The sequence below is a fragment of the Tigriopus californicus genome, chromosome 12 (genome assembly GCF_007210705.1).
Source record: "Tigriopus californicus strain San Diego chromosome 12, Tcal_SD_v2.1, whole genome shotgun sequence".
Classification (NCBI taxonomy): domain Eukaryota; kingdom Metazoa; phylum Arthropoda; class Copepoda; order Harpacticoida; family Harpacticidae; genus Tigriopus; species Tigriopus californicus.
Window position 1 is genome coordinate 13,180,222 of NC_081451.1, and position 5,896 is coordinate 13,186,117.

The window sequence follows — 5,896 nt, forward strand, 5'->3', positions numbered from 1 at the left end:
TTTTTTCATTTTTATGTACCACGCCCCCCGACACGCCCAACCCGAGCGTAATCGTGTTTGAAAACTTTAAACGGGCGTAACTTTGCTCGTGGGCGGGGCTGCGCCCCGAAAATCTAATACAACAAATGACCCGCCCCGAGGGGTAGGTGGCCCGAATTTCAAGTGTCTAGCCTTTTATTAGTAGATGGAAGAAGAAAAAAAAAATAGCAATATGCACACATGTTAGGGGTTGTTTCAACTTCTTTAAAGTTAAAGTGATCTCCAACAGCAGCCAATATTGCGTCACACTTGAAACTGAAGGCCAAAACGTCCTTGACTATATAATCCACGAAGGACTTCAGGGCATCCACATATCTATGAGGGATGGCATTGAATGAAATTAAGCTTCATATAAATTGTTGAGCAATTTGGTTAGGTTGGAGTCCATATTCCACAAAGCCAAAATGCGATGAGATTGGAATGCTGCCTTGAATTTATGGCCCAAGGCACTGTCCTGTTGCCACACCCTTTGTAATGGCATAAATCCATGGCTTTACAAACTCCTTCCTTCATGGCGTCCAAGTATTCATTGGTACTAATACTAAACCCCTTTGATAACCAGTGGGGTGGAATCTTTTTCCCATTTGAGGCATAAACCCCCAACAGAGGGTTTGATGTTTGGTGTGGAACATCATTCGCCCGGAAGACCAAGAATCTGTCATTTTGGCTGTTTCTGGTCTGATTCACGGTGGACATCATCTTGTTGGAGAAGATCCATGGTATTTCAGTCAGGTGATCAACTTCTTGACCTTGCTCATCCGCATGGCCATTGTGGCCCTAGTCAACATGTGTCTCTTCCTTCCCGAGTAACTCCTGAACCTCAGGTCCCTGAATGCCGCCTGTATGGTCCTGAGAGCAACCTCATTGTCCCTAGCAAGCTTCCTCAAGGACCAGGTTAGGTCCGCTGAGATGGAGGAGTCCAGGTTAGCCACAAACATAACATGTGCCCTCGATTTCCAGGCCTCCTCTTTCACCATATCTCTCCTGGAAGTCATGCACAGTGGTCAAAAAACAATCGTTATAATCTCCTGTTTGGGCACATGGGCGTGAGCCAAATCTCCTAATGGGACATTTTAGCAGGAAAGGAAGATGACGTACGAAAGCATCGAGCCCGTATTCTCATGATTGTCATTCCAGCATTCCCACGCTGTCCTTCGACGCATTCTTGAGCGCAGGCTGGCCAGGTAGCACTTTTCGATGCTAATTTTTTTAAATTAGCATTATTTCAAGGCCGCTAGCATTGGAATTTTTTCTTAGCATTGGTCTGATTTTTAGCATTTGACCTGCATTATTTGCATGGTCCAAGAAAGCATTGTGAAATCTTGTTTAGCATTTTAGCATTTTCCTAGCATTATTTCAGTGAAGAAATGACCAAAAGGGAAGAAAAGCAAAAAAATAATTCACAAGAGAGCTAGATTTGTAGCAATTGTAAATATGGGTTAGTTTCACTAGTTTATTCAAATGAACAAAAATATTTTGGTTAGTTTCATTTGTTTTCCGAAAAGTATTCCCCCCACGCAAACCAAATCACAAGATTCAAAAATAGCAAAACCATTCAAAATAGAAGAGATAAACCACAAATGAGCTCTATGGATAAAGAAACTGATTGCACCTCTGGCCAATGCCTGCTTTGAAGGATGTTGCACGATGATAAAACAATTCATCTTATTTTCATGGTCTAATCTCACCCAAGAAAAACACTTTTTGGAGATAAGAGCAATTGTAATTGGATGCAAAAAAAACTTGTTCAAATTCTAAAAGTACATTTTTGCTCAATTAGAACTTGTCACTTTTGGCGTCCCCTTCTAAGTCTCAGGGTTCAAAATTAGGAGAATATCATTAACACAAGAGCATCAATTTTTACTTCGAGGTTTTTCTTTAGATTTCTGTTTTCTAAATGTTATTTCTAAAAATATGATTTTCAAAATATTGCCTGAACATACCCTGTCAAAGAGTGCCAAATATGATTGACTAGTGAACCTGAAATCCTTTATGAGCACCATGAAAAAATGCTTTCAGTTTGGACTACATAAGATCGACCGGACTCTGATCTCTGCACAATCTTCCCCGCCCCAAATAACAAGCGCTTATCAACAGGGTGTTGGATGTGGACAATGTCGCCCAGACTCAGCTCGGGTAGAGGCATCCCTCCGGCATCGCGCACCCGGCGGTCGTCCGTGGCCTGTCTGGCTGCTCCGAAGGTCGCCGTTTGGTCTAATTGGAAGGCCAGTGACCTAGTCGTGGGCAGGCGGGTCCGAAAGTGTCGGCCGAAGAATACTAATGCGGGATCATAACCATACGGGCGCAGGGTGGCACACCATTCAAGGAGTGCCCCACGAAATTTGTCGCCATCAATTCCATCGTACTTTCAGAGCAACGATTTCATGGACTTGATCACGGCTTCAGCTAACCCGTTGTTGCGTGGGTTGCAGTGAACTCATCTCAAATGTGATGTTGAGACTCGAGCTCAATTGGGCAAACCGATCCCGAAACTGGGGTCACCCGTCCGATTTCAAACAACGTGGAAGCCCAAAGTCGTGGAACCAATGCTTCAGCTTGTCCCACAGGCGTCCGTCGTGGTGACTCCCATTCTTGACACAAATGGGAAGCCGCTAAGTCGGTCCACCATCAACAAGAAATGTTTCCCTTTCAATTGAAACAAGTCAAGCGACATGGCTTCCATGGGGTGAGAGGCCTTATTGATGCTCGATAGGATGGGCTCAAGGGTTTAAGGGGGCAAGTTCCCAACACACTTTTTGCATTTCTTGATCCACAGCTGGATCTTGTTACCCATTCCCGGCCAATAATAGAGCTGTTTAGCCAGCTCGAGAGTTTTGGTGATGCCTAAATGTGATAGATGAAGTAACTCCATGATCGCGTGCCGTGCTGGCCATGGGACAACCACGCAGTCATCAACTAGAATAAGGCCCTCCTCGCTTCCTTTGCCAGTCCTGGCCTCTTGTGTGATCCCCTCCATATGTTAACAGAGATCTCGGAATGGACGGCCCTGTTAGAAATATTCACGCATATTCATGCAAGTATATATATAGGCTAGAATACCATAAAGCAATAAAATCAAAGTTGTTCCTTGTGATTTTCTGACGCAAAAAAATGCCACGAGTTGTGGTAGTGTTTGCGTCAAAACTTTAACGAGTATTTTTATTAGTGAGGGGATCAAATCAAATTTCAAATTTAAAGTTGCCAGAAAGCGAGAAACACCCGCCTATTCCATCACAACCAAAAAATTAAGGTTGAGCGAAAAGCACCTGTGGTGTGACGGAAGAATAATCAAGGATGCTTTTTTAGGCTATCTATTGGGTTGCGGACATTCCACGGGAAAAGTCGAGAGAGGCCGCTGCAAAGAAGTCCCTTATGACGCCACACTCCTTGTGCTTAACTTTGACTACTAAAGCCTCCAATTTTGCCTTTGGAGCTGTTTTACAGCAAAGCTCAGGCTCACATTCTTCCATATGGCGACCGCTGGTGTATTTGATGCCAGCTGTCGCCTCAATAGGCGGACGTGCGTTTTTACTCCTCCAACAAGAATCTTGTTTCTAATGGTTTTAAATAGTTAAATTAGTGCCAACTGTGATACCATGAGCGAGGCCACGCCTACGAACAGTGGCCCTCATTAGTTTGTGATATGCCCCTTTCAGTGCACCTCCCCTACCTTCGTGTCTTCCCATATTCCCCTGCCCACGTCTTTTTCAAGACGCGAGCTTCTAGCCCTCGAACCCTCTTCCTCTTCCCAATCATCCCTTCCTTCCTTTGCCCCCCTCAACGGCCACAGTAATCTATTTTTTCTAAATCGGATTATATCAACTTGGTATTGCGAGGAATCCGCATTGGCGGAGACAGCGGATCAAGCGGAGAGGAGGGAGTCAACCAGTGTCGGCCTGCTTCCTCAACTGTCATGGACGGGCAAACGTGTTGCGAGTGGCTGGAGCTGGACGGCGTCTTGATAAGGTCCGAGGACACGCCTTCACCTTCTTATCCGAGAAGTGGGCCATCAAAGAGAAACACAAGGGTTGCTTTCCTGGCAAACAAGGCCTCGTGGTCCATGCCAGGAAGCCGGCTGGGCAAGGACGGCCCAGCGGTGGGTTGGAGCTCTATATTACCAAACGCTTTGAGCCCACCCTATTCTCGTCCTCTCCTCATCACAAAGCCATTGATGCCCAAGGCTTCCCCATCATTGCCGTTTGTTCCGTCAACCAGCCAGGGGTGAAAGGTCCTGATTTATTGAATTCCCGTGGTGAACGGAAGCATGGAACTCCTGACCCAAGCACTAGGTAAAAATACCTTGATAGCTCTCAAAGGTGGAGAGCACCTAGTACAAGGACTTCAATTTCTTAGACCTATCTTAAGGCCTCCGGTTATAACCCTAATCAGGGCATACGAGCAATAGTTCGAGGTTCCTTTATCAGGGCCTCAAACAATCATCAAATGACTAAGGGTACAAATTGCTAGCTACCTCTACTCCCCATTGGTCCCAGATCAATCTCGGTGGTCTGGCATACACCTGGGCTAATCTTCAAGGCTAACTCTCCTGCAAAATGTGGTCACTATCCTTGTCTAGTGGGCATCTATCAAACGATTCTGATCTCTACACTTCGAGTCTAACACCTGATTCTTCTCCTTTCGTCATGACAATCACATTGGCCATCAAGGGGTTTCTCGGATTGCCGACAATGGATTATGTCTGCCTCTTCTGTAAGGTATGGCATGTGGGTCACATCTGACCACCACTGGGTCTGAACGGCAAAGGGTTGGCATTGGGCAGGAACTATGTCCCAACAGAACATTCAGGAAGGATTGGTCGTCATTTGCCGTCAGGGGGCCGACATTTTGGTAGAATTGATCCTTGAGGATGAGATTACTTATTCAGATTCTCTTCCCCCTCTCAAAATAATCACGGGAATATAGTTTTTGGTGACCAAGGATTTTCGCGATTACGTCTGATCAATTTCTGAGAATCGACTCATCGAGAGTGTCTTTAAACCTCACAGCTTTCTGAGACTTACAATGGATTACGACGTTGCTGCGAGCATTGGGCTAGCATTAGGTTGACCTCTGACAGACAAACGGACTACACGATGGGTAATCCAAGGACTTCGTGATTTTCATAAGATAATAGCATGCAATTTCTTACACATTTTGATAAACAGCGTTCTGGAAGCAATCATTCATCCATATCATATTAGGATGATGTACCCGATTGTGGACGGAACACCGTTTACTATCAGCCAAGCACGGACTATGATGATCTCGTCTCGGACCTCACATCCATCCTTCAGAAGGTGAAGAATCATCATCATTTGTGGTGACTTCAACATCCGTCCTGATTTGAGTGGATTCTCTGAGCTCGCCCAGATCATGAGCCAATGGAGAATCACTCTGCGCTCCGACCCGGGCGTCCCAACACACACGTACTCCCTTTCCAACTTTCCCGTCTCCGGACTTAAGCTCGCATGATTGTCACGAGTGATGAAGTATCAAACGGTTTAGGGAGATGCAAGAGTTCTTTATGTTCCAGTAAGTTCCGTTTTCAGAATATCTAAATCGATTTTAATTTTCTCAGTCGTCGTCTTCAAACATTCGTATTGAAGAGAGTAATTGGGTCATCATGCAATCAGCGTCTATTATTCATGACATCTCTCCATCTCCCCTTCGAGAATAAAGAGTGTAAACAGCAACACTATGAAATAAACAAGAGAAATAAACAAAGGAGATCATGATGCATTCTGAATCGATCCGGCAAACGTCGTTCACGTTGACTCTTCATTCTGGTAAAGGCGTCCTCAGCTTGATCGTCTCCCAAATCAAAACCATGGGGAGCTTGACGGAGAAATCGAAGGTT

At 45.2% G+C, this 5,896-nt stretch overlaps 1 protein-coding gene across 1 annotated transcript in view; it reads right to left on the bottom strand.

The window, feature by feature from the left end:
- The window catches only part of LOC131892318 (trypsin-1-like), a 32,315-nt gene that overhangs the window by 23,456 nt on the left and 2,963 nt on the right, over positions 1–5,896 (bottom strand). The gene's annotated exons all lie outside the window — the stretch shown is intronic.